General features: G+C 44.2%; 1 protein-coding gene across 2 annotated transcripts in view; it reads right to left on the reverse strand.

Moving 5' to 3' along the window:
• Window positions 1–5,164: 5,164 nt before the first annotated feature.
• rad18 (RAD18 E3 ubiquitin protein ligase) overlaps window positions 5,165–13,613 on the reverse strand; it is a 52,805-nt gene continuing 44,356 nt past the window's right edge. For both annotated transcript variants that reach the window (XM_062545131.1, XM_062545130.1), the window contains one exon: window positions 5,165–5,368. The gene's annotated coding sequence lies outside the window, so the exon portion shown is untranslated. The remainder of the gene's footprint in view (window positions 5,369–13,613) is intronic.

Consider the following 13,613-nt stretch of genomic DNA (forward strand, 5'->3'; position numbering starts at 1 on the left):
TTTTCCTTCATCAGTCTACATAGAATACTAAAAATACACCACAAAAAAGTGTTTGGAGTGTTTCATTAATTTATTAAAAATACCCCCCTTTACATTAGCTGCTAAGGCAGCCTGGAAACTACCGCCATTATTTTTGCCTGAGATAGGGGACCAATCACAGAACAGGGGGGAAAGCAAGACGATGACGAGCTATGCACAGACACATTTGATAGACATCCGTGGCGCCCAATGAACGGATCTGGGCATTTTTTTTCAAATAGACCCTTTTCGCGCTAACGTCAGACGCTTTCCGCTTTGAAGCATTGCTGGGTATCAGTCCATCCGGCATAAGCAAAAGCAATGGTGATACGGTTACAGTTCTTGAGGTAAGATTAATATTTCACGTGTATTTATTATCTTCATTTTCCTTGTTATCGTTGGCGATCATTGCCGTCACGTAGCTGCCTTGATTTGAGAGTAAAGTCAGTAGCCTAATCCTTAATATATAGCAGCAACTTCAGCAGCTTCAAGTTGGTTTGATAGTGGATATTCGACAGAGATTCAAAATAAGGAACGGCCTTTCATTGAGTATACGAATATCCAATATCAAACCAACTTGCTAAAATGTTAGCTAGCTGAAGTTGCTGCTATGTATAGCACGGGTCTCTTAACGTTAGGACTAACGTTATGTTCTGTTATCGTTTGCAATCAGTGCTCTCGTAGCTGCATTGATTTGAGAGTAAAGTTATGTTATGTTATGACTGTATATTATACCCAGCTGCTGACATCACGTGAAAAGGGTCTATACGAGAAAATAAACGTTTGGTTGTCAGACCACGTCTCCTTGAGAAGTGGTAGGAGCTAGTTAGGCTACCCTTACATAAGTATTCAAACCCTTTGTTATGATGCTTGCAATTGAGCTCTGGTGCATCCAACTTCTATCAATGGACCTTGAGATTATCCTACAACTTGATTAGCCCTATAAACCCTAAGCTGTTTTAAGGGCATTTTTACCTTTTGATCGGAGCATTTATCCTGGTCATTATGTGCCATTCACAAATGCTACATATTGTTTGTTTTTTTTCAGCACTGTAGAGGCTACCCAGATCTGCCACAATATCATGTATTAATACTTGCATACTTTGATTTGTATTTTTAAATAATAAAAATAAAAAAAAGCACAATGTAAAAAATCTTATATTTTGAGGTGCATCTCACTACAGCAAGCTGACAGCTCGACATGATTTTCATGCTTGTGTATTCCTGACTGTTGTCCTGAATCTGGTAATATAAGAACCATGGTGGAGGGATCCTTTGGGGCTGAGCAATTTACAGAGATATGTGGTGTGTGCCTTACAGAAATAAAGGGCAATTTTTATTTAGTGATGAAAAATGACCTTTCTGTGCTACATATCTGTGACACGAGCTCATCTGAGCTGACTTGTTTGTGCAGTAGCACACATGATGTTTCTCTACAGCAGTTTTTCTACATTGCAATGAACAAAGTGAAGACAAAAACATGTTTATTTTGTCAAACAAATTTATATCCAATATGAGTATTGAATTGGATACCATACAGGAATTTGCTAGGATCTCAAAACCAGATTATGAACATGCCTTGCCATAGAGAAACACATGATAGCGTGAACATACTATGCCACAAAAACACAAACACATGGGGTAAGTCGAGCTAAATGAAGTTATTATTTTGCTGTCACTTTGTCTGTTTTATAACCTAGAAGGGTGCACTTGGTATCAATTGATACTGCAGCTCAGTGTCTCCTCTTTCATCTGACATGGGTGGCATATCTAGCCCATTACAGGTTCGCCAGTATATCAAACACTTTGCGTCAATCGGGCTCTAAGGGTTAGAGTACAGTTATGCCTAAATTAATTCATTGGACATTATCAGGTAAATGGGATATTTCAGTCTTTTATACATTTCCAAAACACTCCAAACAGCTGTTTTTCTGCAGCATATTGGGACATTTTGTGTAAATTGATGAAGACAATAAATAATCAAATCCATTGTAAGATGAGTCTGAAACATTACAAAATATGGAAAACTTGAAAGGGTCTGAAAATGTTCTGGTTGCACTGCACTATTGCTGAACTAGTCAGTAGTAGCTACTAGCACAGAACAGTCAGGAGCTAGGGGTCATCAGCACTGACCAGTCACAGAGGACTGGAGCCCTCGTCCTAGAGGAGGTATCCAGTTTTAGGAATACTAACCCCCCCCCCCCCCCCCCCCCCCCCAGTGCTATGATGATTCAATAGTTGCAGCAGAGTGTAGGTGTGGATTTCCGATCAGAGTGAGTGGTGAGGGATCATTCTAGATACTCAGTCGCTTCCCAGATCAAGAGGAGGACGTGATGGAGAGAACTCTGACAGCCCAAACGATTCTGTCGGACAGGCCGGCCGCAGACAAACTGTCCATGTCATACTTTGTGACTCACGCAGTTCTGCATTTGGTTGGTATGCCACAGAACTGAACAGAATAATTCAATTTCCAGTGTTAAGCCACTCCTTTGTTTTTCAGAGGATTTTTGGGAGAAAAAATAGTGAAGCGCTTGGTTGTTTTCTCCGGCGCGAGCTGAAATATGCACTGGTAGGTTCGCTAATCGGCTTTGAGAGTTCACTTGATGTGCTGCAGTGAAAACAAGAACATCATTTGGAGTACTAGGCATTCATGAAATGCACAATTAAAATGTGCATTCAACCAGGGGACAAAAGCAACTTTAAAACAAAGATCCATAATATCCATAATCCATTTTCTTACATTAGCATGCATGGGTCTCGACGGGGTGTGAGGTGAACTTATGTGTGCGTCCCTTGTTAATCGGATGTGTGTGTGTGTGTGTATATATGTGTTGCGTCTAGCTGCAGCCCCGTACTGTTCCTGGTCGTGGCGATAACACTGCCTGCTTCACTGCACCCCAAACACCAGGAGGGGGATGAGCCCGTCAGTCATCGCTGTCTTACAGTTTCAGGCAACCAAGCACGAGCCCCAGGGCTTTTCCGTCTAGGATGGCTGGCCTGGCTCTGCAGCAAGAAGGCAGCCAGACGAAGCCAGGTCGGGCTCACGCCTATGGAGGTGCGAGCGCAGGCCAAGCCTGGGCCCCCGCGCTGGGCTGGGCTGGGGTCGGTGTGGGGGCCCCCGGCGTGACTGCGGGGCCACGGGGCGGGAAGCCAGCGGCGGAGGCTTCTCGTGTCACCGTCCGCCATCCACGCTTCAGCTCTGGTTCCAATTAGCGGCAAAGTCCTAGGAACTCTGGCAGGCCTCTGGCCTGGTCTCCTGTTTCTCTCCCTGGACTCCCTCCCTCCCTGCACACTCACTCACCTCCACTGCAGCTCATCTCTAGACCTTGAACACATTTAATCATCCTGCCGCATGCTTTCAAACAAATGCAAGATCGGATTGAAAGCTGTTTACATGGAGCCACTCACGCATGATTCGAAATGACGGGCAAAAACAAGGCACCTCCCCACCAGACTCCTCACTCACCTCAGAGGAGTGGACACCAGGCAACCTGGAGGTGGAGAGTAGCCACACATGTACAAGTGGCACAGGATTAGGAAACAAGGACAATCACTCTCAAACTCCCACAGTGCTGATCATGGCAAGCTAGGCTTGGAACACTGATCAGGGCTATTTCACTTTGGCTTTGCCAGCTTCTCACATCTTTCTTCTTTCCCTCTTTTCCAGCCGTACAGGGCAAGTCTACTCTCCCACTGAGCTCAAAGCAGCCGGTCCAATCAGCATCAGCACTTTTTTCCCCCAGCGTACTCATCAGGGGCAGACGCACAATGAGCTTTTAGCGCCTCCATCTAAAATGGATGAAAGACCTGTTGCATTACAGCAGAGTGCTAGAATGATCATTCCCATAGCATTTCAGAAAAGTCTTTAAATGGAAGTGCATTACGCTGACAACAAAAAGGGGGTCATGGCAGTCGATTCCAAGGTGCAGACATGATAAATAATGCATTTTTTCCCTTGCATTGCTGTCTTTTTGGACAACTATGGCTACTGAATAAACATGTGGATGTAGGAGTGTATCTGTAATGTATCTACAAGTGCTCTTGGAAGGGCATTAGGAGGACACGTAAGAGGAGTTCTTTTCTGAGGCTTGGATTTCAGCATTCGCAGATCACCTCACATTTCACTACGGACAAGAGGGGCAGAGCCTAGCTGCCAAACATTTGTGGATCTTGCGCAGCTTTGACTGTTGCCTCCTCAGGGCACATCAGATGAGGATAATGCAATTTGAATAACAAGGCCCGTGACAAAGGGCAACGCCAGCCAGCAGCTGGCCAAAAGTAGTTACAGCCCTGCCTTCCAGCCCTCTTACTCTTTTGTCCCTCATACAAAAGATTTATGAAAATGGACACCTCATTAATGCACAACACACCACCTGAAACAGTGTGTGTGTGTGTACACGTATGTGTGTGTGTGTGTATGCACACAGGCAGGGAGGGATTCACCTCTGTCTCACAATTCCACTCTCCAGTGGACTGGCTCATCTCTCCTCACCTTCACGGTTAACCTCCGCGCTGCTTCCCCGACACTGGATACGGACCCCTCGTCTAACTAAACAGCGTAGAGAGAGAGAGAGCAGCCATCTTGCACACTCTCACGACAAGTGAGATTCAGCGCCTGATAATGCCCCCCCTCCTCTGACCAAATCTCTGCTCTTCTGCTTCCTCTTAATCAGTGTCTTGCAAGGACTAAAGGACACAAACAAGCACTAACTCTTTTATCCTTTAAATTCGGAGGGTCCGAGTAGGCAGAGACGGCGCTTCCCGGATCTGAATCATTACGTGCTTTCAATTAATTAAATGAAGCCGGCGCTTTATATAACTGGGCACACATTGAAAGGGAAGTGCTTCCAACACAAGCTTTGCATGCGGACATCTTCTTTGCGGTTTATCAGACGTGTATTCTATGGCAATAGCTTAATCTTCCTCAGCTGTGTATACCATAATCTAGGTTCATTGTCTGAAGCATAGACAAACAAGACAAGTGTGGGAAAGACTTAGGCAGATTTTTTGATTGAACCATCTATTCTCTCCCTCTGACAACGTAATTGCACTGGACCGGGCCCGGAGTGGCTGTTGAATACACCAAACGCTTTCACACTGACAGCACCCCATGCAAAATTTAACGTGACAAAAACAAGAAAAAATGTTGGTAAATAATTAAAGGTTTATTAAAAAACACTTAAGAATGTACACTTAAATTGAAAACACAAAAAAAAAACAATATAAAATACAAATCCGGACATGAACAGCTGGTTATCTCCATGATCCTTTAACTTCTCCACACTTCCAGTGGGTCCGCCTCATCTGGGAAGACGTTCCCAAAGTTGATCCCTGAGGGTTTTCCTGGTGTCTGAAAGACATGAGAGGATAGTGTTCTTCTCCTGCTCACACGGTTTTGGCACAACTTCACTTAATACAAACCCTCAAATACAATGGCACAATGGAAAAACATGACAGTCAAGGAGACAAAGTGCCATCTGACAATAACTTTAGATCACTCTAATGACCACAGGCTTACTGTGGGGTGAATACAATGGTCTGTCACTTCTTTCCCTTCTCACACACAAGCCATACATTTAGATAAAACAAAGATATTTGGCTTTATCCCTTCCTTTCAGCAACACACATCCAATACGTTTTTGTCTGAGCACATGACACATGAATGAAAGATTTAAAATGGACGCTGAAACATCATCATCATTATTATTATTAGCCAAGCTCAATCCAAATGAAAGGCAAAAGGCGAAGCGTCCTCAGTGCGCAGGTTAGACGCTGGGTGAGCTGCAGTGCACAGCACAGCGCCATGTGATCTCCTCCAGCACACGCTCACACAGAGCTCCCTCTCTCCAGTTACTGGGACACAATCTCCAGAGAGCCCTCAGGGGGGAGAGGGAGAGCAGATACTGGGGCCAGGCAAATTGTTCATCAAACCAGCTCTCCTCATTTACACCAAAGAGAAAGTTTCATTTATTACCCAGAGACACATCTGGCTTCAATTACTGCAGCACACTGAAAACTCTTCTTCTTTCACCTGATCCTCTATGTGTAATCACTCAAAACACAGCCCATCCTGAACTTTCTCACCCCTCTTCCGCTTTGGTAGACACGTTGCCTCAGCCTCCCTGCACAGTACGACACTGGCAAGTTCCAAAGAAAACTTTTCCAGATTAATTAACGCCAAGGGTAAGTGGCTTTCAGGTCGATAACCACTATATAAATAATTTTCTGCCCCCTCTCTCGTGTGGGAAATTCAAAGGGGCTTGATGAGAAGCTCCCAACTCATGGGGAACAGGCATACTTAGAGCATCACAGAGCTCCAGCTCAAATGACCACGCATGGACCGCCAGCATCAGTGCACACATCAAGCAGCCAGTTAGCCAGGGCCTCTTAAATCATGGGAAGGCCTGGATCTCCAGGGGACGGCAAAATCAATGGCCAGAGCCAAAGGGCCATCAGGCTGCATTCTCTCTGATTCAGACCAGCATGGGGGAGAACATGGAAGAAAATGCATTTAAAATCATCATCATCATCTTTATCTGCCAGTCTGAATGACTCTTGAAAGTTTATTCAACAATTTGTCGCTGGTACAAGACTATGAAAGCCTGCAGTGCTGTGATATCTGTGATTATGATGTACTGCTGTACTCTGTACTAGGAAGCAAAAGCAGAGCCAAAGGGTGGCCAAGTTCAAGTTTAAAGGTCTTGGTCACCCTAATAATGTGTTTTAGACCATAGTGAAAATGAAGAGAAATAATAAAGAGCAAACACATTCTACAGCAAGGCTCATCATTCCAATCTTTCCCCTCTGAGAAAAAGAAACCATATTATATTATTATATTATAACAGTGAGCTGTAGAAAGATAGCAACATTAAAGATGAATTAATCCTAATTAATTAATTCTCCTTTTGTGTTCATTCACAGTAGGGCTGCACAATTATCGCAATTGAAATATGAACCAACGCAACTACCTAATCTCACAAGCTACAAATAATAATGCAGCTAATTTTGTCATATTTATAACTTTTATATTCCTTTCGTCCTCCTTGACTGTGCCCCTTCTGGCAGTAATTCTGATTGGTGAGCTTCACAGTCCGTGAGGGTGCTGTGCTTCTTGTGCACTGGGCAAGCTCACCAATCAGGGGGCACAAATTAAACAGACACTTGGAATATCCAACCAAATCAATTCATTGACATTCAAAAATGATATAGCAAATCGTAATATCCGTCAGAAAAAATTGTCACAATTAGACATTTTCCCCAAATTGTGCAGCTTTAACTGACAGTAGTTTGTACTGCATTTGGTAAGCTGGCGGCGAACAGAATAATAATAAGGTAATGTACACATTCCTTTTTATAGCCTTTCCTTAGACTTAAGAAGGGAAAAATACCTTACTTTGTCTACAGAGGCCCTTTCCATATGCGTAATGACTTTGAGTGAAGTGGTTAATGGTTTAAAAAAGTGATTTTAAGGAAATGAATCATGTCTGCCTATTTAAATTATTTGCCACATACAGTTATACGAAGTAAAACATGTAGTACAATATTGGTAAGCCTGTCCAATTGCAGACTATTGCAAACCAAAAGCTGGATCCATCTGATGTCTTTGTGTGTTTTCAATTATCATCTTTCCATTTTGTTCCAAGTACACTGAAACATGTCAAAACGATTTTCTATGGCAAATATTTTGCCATCAGCACAAGAGGAGAAATGATTTTTAAAAGCAATGGAGCTGTCTTGAGTGAGTGCCGAAGATTTGGTAGATTACATTGCTCAACAACTCTTAATACAATGGCCTTTTCTCTGAAGTTGATTATTTTAACATGCACATCAATGCCATGCAAGACATTCTTCAAGGAATTTAACTTGCGGACCTTTTCTGGATTTCACTAAAGATATTAAGATAAGTCTATTTCCAACAGCCAAGTCACTACACGAACACTAAAGCTGGAGGGAATGGGTCTCCACCCTCTGGCGACTGTGCCAGAGGCGATATAAGCAAAATATTCAAAATTATACGATGGAAATATTTTTACATTTCTGAGTGCTGTAATGGAATTTGCCAAAACAATGATTTGTTCAAGTTTGACATCTGCTCATATATTATTGATCTATTTACGCACAGACACAATTAAATATTTACAAATACAGCCAAATGGATAATAAAATGATGTACCAGGCAGAACTTCTCAGGAGCCCAGTATGACTACTTATAAAATGATATGTTGCAGATTTCATGCACTCATAAAATGATATGAGCATTCCTTTTGAAGCCTCAGCCTATATAGTGGAGTACTTGCAACATTTCACAAATATGTGTATTTTCCCATTCCGCTTCTACTGCAGTACGCTTCAGAAACATCTCTTCTTTATACTCATTTCTGCATATTGCTCATACAGTAAATGACATCCGGGACTGAAGAAGTACTCAACAGAACAACTACCCCTGTCTACAGGCATCCACAGCCTTGATCACAGCAAGAACAAGTCCTCATTGAGACTCGGGAGTGCCTGAGCACTCTCAAAAGCTCCATTGTGGGAATGATGGAGAAGGTCATAGCTAAAAGCTCATCAGCAAGGGAGGGGGCTGAGAGTGGAGATCCTTCTACAGGCGCTCAGCTGGCGGAGCAGAGACAAGTCAGGAGAAACAGGAAATGAAACCATCGGAAGAGGACATTGGAGCAGAAAAATGGGAGGTAAAGGGTGAGAGCATGAGGGAAGGGCACACCTGCGATGGTGACACCTAGTCCGGGGAGCTGGTGCTCTCTGTGATGGATGAGGCCCAGGCTTTCATTAATGAGATGCTGAAGGGGAGCAGCAGGCACCGGCTCCATCATGTGTTTTCATTACATTACGCGCTCATACATAAACCCCGCCACCCAAGGCCCCAGAAAACCCATTTTTCAAAGCAGGGTTCAAATGATCCGCTCTGGCTGGAAGGCGGTTTCCTGAACAGGGCCCCATGCGGCGGGTTAGGGACCCCGAGAGGCCCGGGCGGCCGCGCTCCTCGCTCCTCGCTCCGCGCTCCTCGCTCCTCGCTCCCGTGTGCCGCGCACCTCACCAGGGCTGCGGGCGCCGCGTGGGGCGTTTCAGGTGGTTTAAATAAGTGTGGGGATCCTAATGTCATCCAGATTTGTCCTGAGCTGGCGCGGCGAATCGATCTGGGCCGGCTGACAGCATCTGAAGGGCTGCGAGGATTCTTCCCGACTCACGCATGCCAAAGGCAAACCAGAGATGCACGACAGCTCGCTGCCAGTCAGATGACCGCTGCATACAAAGGAAGCGGGCACCATCTACCCTGGCATTGCAACACAGCGTGTCTGAGTTATTTACAGAGATGAAAAGACCCACGGCATTGTACCAAATAAGGGGCATATGAACAGGACTGTGCAGAATGAAAGTGGAGATCTTAAACTGTACTACACAATACTTGCTACAAATAATATAAAAGCTACAAGCTAAAGGAATGACATGATATGGTCAATTGAAAAATAATTGACAGACATTCATGAAAAGTAACTGATATCTGGACTCATAAGTTTTGAGTTAAGAAAACAAACTCCCATAAATGTAAGGAAAAAATCTTTCAAAAGCAATAACATTGAATGAAGTCTGAAAAGACACTTCCTGCCTGTCCAAAGCCCAGCAATAGGAGAGAAAATAGACACTATGTATCTATATAATTAATCACAAAATATTTAGGTTCAATTCTATAAAACAAAACCTTTTGGCCTTTGCTGACATGCTGCTCGAGAGCAGCAGCATGAGGCATAACTATAAAAATATTCAATTACTGAGGGACCATATAAAAGTCAATCTCTTCACAAGCAAGCAGGGTCGAAAGCAGGGCTTCAGAATGAAAAATAGAATCTGATCAAAAATATTGATTTCTTACCGACACCACTATCGGATATTTCACCAGACATCAAAAACAGAGTGCGTGACAGAGCGGAGGAGGACGGGGTGAGCGAGGCACAGAGGCTAATGAATGGGAGACCTGGGGGAGGGAAACTGACCTTCTCTGGTAGGATGAGGACATATCTGTCTCTCCCCTGAAGGAAGCACTGATATAACAGACATGTCTCCCTGCTGCTCATTCTCCATTTCTCCCCCTCTCCTGTATCCAGGCTCGGCCCCCCAGGGAGCCCAGGGCCCACAGCCTCCCATATGGAACCATTTAGGGCTTCCCATGGAGAGCTTTCAACAAGTGTTTACACTTCATACACTCGCTCAGCCAGGCTACACAAGTGCTGCTGCCGCTCTGCTTGTCTGAGCTGGACTGAGCGCCAAGGAGAAAGCGACATTCCAGAGCAGGAATTTGGGTCACACTTCCATACAAAAGAAAGCCGAAAGAGAGTTGGTGGGATTCGACTGTAACCCCCCCAGCCCCTTCCTCCCTACTGCCACCACCACCTTGTCCTCCATCTTCCCTTTCATTTCTTCCATACTGTTGGCCTCTCATACTTTCCCTCACTCTCTCATTCCTGCCCCATGGACACAGACAAGCAGGATAACAATTAACATCTGTGCCAAACATTTTATGTCAGGGGCTGAACGCTTATGATAAGCCCCCTTTTAGGCGCTGCTGAAAGGAATCTTTTACTCAGGACGCTGCCATTTCCCCAAGAGGCAAATAAATCTGCGCTTTCACTCAAGCACAGTGAGATCACACCCAGAGTGGCCTAGTGCTGAATGACAATGAGACAAGTTCTCTTGGGACTTGAGCAAGTCAGCGGGCACTCTGGTGACATTACTGGCCAGCAAAGGTCTCTCTGATCCCTGCTGAGAACCAAACAGTGTAGACAAGCATTACAAACATACGCACTCACACAGTCAGTCAGTCAGTCAGTCAGTCACTGACTCACACTCACTTTGACACACTTTGACCAGTTACTCTCCTTTGGCTACAAGTGGGCACTCTGCTCCCAGCCTGTTACAACATTCTTATAATAGTAATAGTAATACAAAATGGTCTGATGCAAAAGGGACAAATTGCCAACCAAACAGCAAAGACTCACACAACTCTTGCCCGGAAATACAATTAAGAGTGGAATAGCAAATGAAATCTGGGAGGGCGAGATAAAGGAGGCGGCATGCATGTCCACATTCTGCATGCTGAAGAGGGGAGGATGCGCCTGGCATCGCTCATGCTCCGAGGAGCTGCAGGGCCACCAGCGCTCATGCCAGGCTAATAAAGATGAAAGGCAGAGCCGTGGTGGCCCGGGAGCCATGGAGGCATATGGGCTCCCATAAAACGCCCGCCCGCACGCCCGCCCGCATGAGAGAGTCACGTGACAAATGATCCTGGGCAGCTAGGGGAGAAGCACATACTTTCAATAAGGACCTTCTCAGAGTCACTGCTCATCCATGCAAGAACCCAGTGGTGCCTTGGGACGAATAACAGCAGATGCAATATGCATGAGATTTATCTGTTTGTTGAGGGTTTGGGGGTCTTGGGGAGGGGAGGGGAGGGGAGGGGATGGGGCACCAGCGAAGCCATCAAGGAAAACATGTGTACGTTGGGGGGCTGAGAGTTGGGCTGTGAGACCTTCAACCTATTCCTTTCAAGGTTGAGAGATTGCAAGGGTCTGAACAACAGCACCTTTTGTGACCGGGGATGCGAGTGCTCCCCACTCAGTTAGTGGGAGGAGAAAATGAATAAAAATGTGATGTTTTCCAGGATTTTAAATGACTTTGAAGACTGATGACCTGATTTCGTAACAGCACTTTATTGCACTCTTTTTTTTCACACAAGAGTATATACTGCCAAACCGTGTGCATATGGTCTTCCACACCTTGGACGCAACTGCTGTGGTCACATATCCCCAAAGAACTCCCCTAATTAAAGGGGAGCCCATGTCTGGCAGACTCGCTGGAAAACAGCATTGATGAATATGGTCCACGGAACTAACGGAGGATGAAGAATCATCCATCAGAGATATCCCATGATGTCATGGGGTCCCACGCTCGAGGGGTTTGTGGTTGGGGAAAAGTGAATCCCATACATGTGGGAATGCCATTTGGGTACCAGTGAGACCATCTCAGCAGGCTGTCCTGACAGACTGCACATACAGAGGTGGGGGGTGGGGGGTGGGGGGGGACACTGAGGAGAAAGGGAGAGAGAGGGGTCATCCCACCTTAATTCAACGGATTTTAGAGAAACTTTCTGCTTGACCATCTCAGATTTGCTTCAAACTTTTACCATCAAAAGAGTAACCATTTAAACGGACTTAGCCAAAATATTAGCTTGATATTCGTAATACATCCAGAGAAAACATTTCAGATGTTATTAAGTTTTAAGTGTTCAAGATAAAGACTTCAAATTTTCAATGAATACTGATTGCTACCTACAGATTCAACATGGACATTTATACCGCATGTGTTGATACTGACTGTGTAACAATCTTGCGCAATCAGAAATTGCGCAACACCCACATTTGGTTCCCCATTACACAATTTATAAACAAAATGTTTAGCAAATGACTATGTCTATCTACAGATGTGTTTAAGCCATCTTTGAAAAAGTAATGAAGAGGTGTTTACATTGTGATGGAATTATTGCAAAACAAAACTGAAAAATAATACATTTGGATGATATTTCATCTCCCCATAACAGAGGTATGACAAGCTATACTAATGAAATGAACACGTCTCCAGAAAGAGTATGAAATGGGCTTTCAGACAGAGAAATGTCAAGATGGTATTATGGCTGCAGTTATTGAAATTTTATTTTTGAAATATTGTTCTATTACAACAATAAATGGCTGATGTCACTAAATAGTGACATCTAGTGGCATTTTATTCAGGAAATATTTTATTAGTTGATTGCTGATTGCTGATTTCATAAGATTGTTACATAGTCATTATCAACACAATGTCCATGTCACAAATGCCCAAGTGTAATCTATAGATAGCAATCATTATTCACAGAACATTTGAAGTCTTTAGTTTGAACACTTTTTGAGATAATGACATCTGAACTTTGCTGCAGATTTAGATGAGGGCACAAATGTGCCAAAAATCAGAAGGGGGGTACAATGTTCAAAAATGCTTTTCTCTGGATGCATTAGGCATATTAAGCTAATATTTTGGCTAAATTAGTTTAAATGGTTATCCTTTAGATGGTAAAAGTTTGAAGCAAATTTGAGATGTTGAATTGAGGTGGAATGACCCAGAGAGAGAGAGAGAGAGAGAGAGAGAGAGAGAGAGAGAGAGAGAGAGAGAGAGAGAGAGAGAACACATAAAGAGGTAGGGAGAGAATGAGAGAGTAAGAGAGAGAGAGAAAGAGAGAGAGAGAGGAGAGAGATAGAGAGAGAACACATAAAGAGGTAGGGAGAGAATGAGAGAGTAAGTGAGAGATAGAGAGAGAGAGAGAGAGACAGAGAGAGAGTAAGAGAGAGAGAGAGAGAGAGAGGGAGGGAGGGACACACACGAGAGAGTGTCCTGCTGAGCTCATAACTCTTGGGCCCAGAGCCTGTACGTGCATAACAACCTTCTCTGGACTTCAAAAGCATCCACAGGAGGTCTGGAGGGGAACTCAGGGCAACTCATACCATAGACGTGGGGGGAAATGCCATTTACGCTTGTATGTTCATGTG

The sequence above is a fragment of the Sardina pilchardus genome, chromosome 9, assembly GCF_963854185.1.
Source record: "Sardina pilchardus chromosome 9, fSarPil1.1, whole genome shotgun sequence".
NCBI classification, from domain to species: Eukaryota; Metazoa; Chordata; class Actinopteri; order Clupeiformes; family Clupeidae; genus Sardina; species Sardina pilchardus.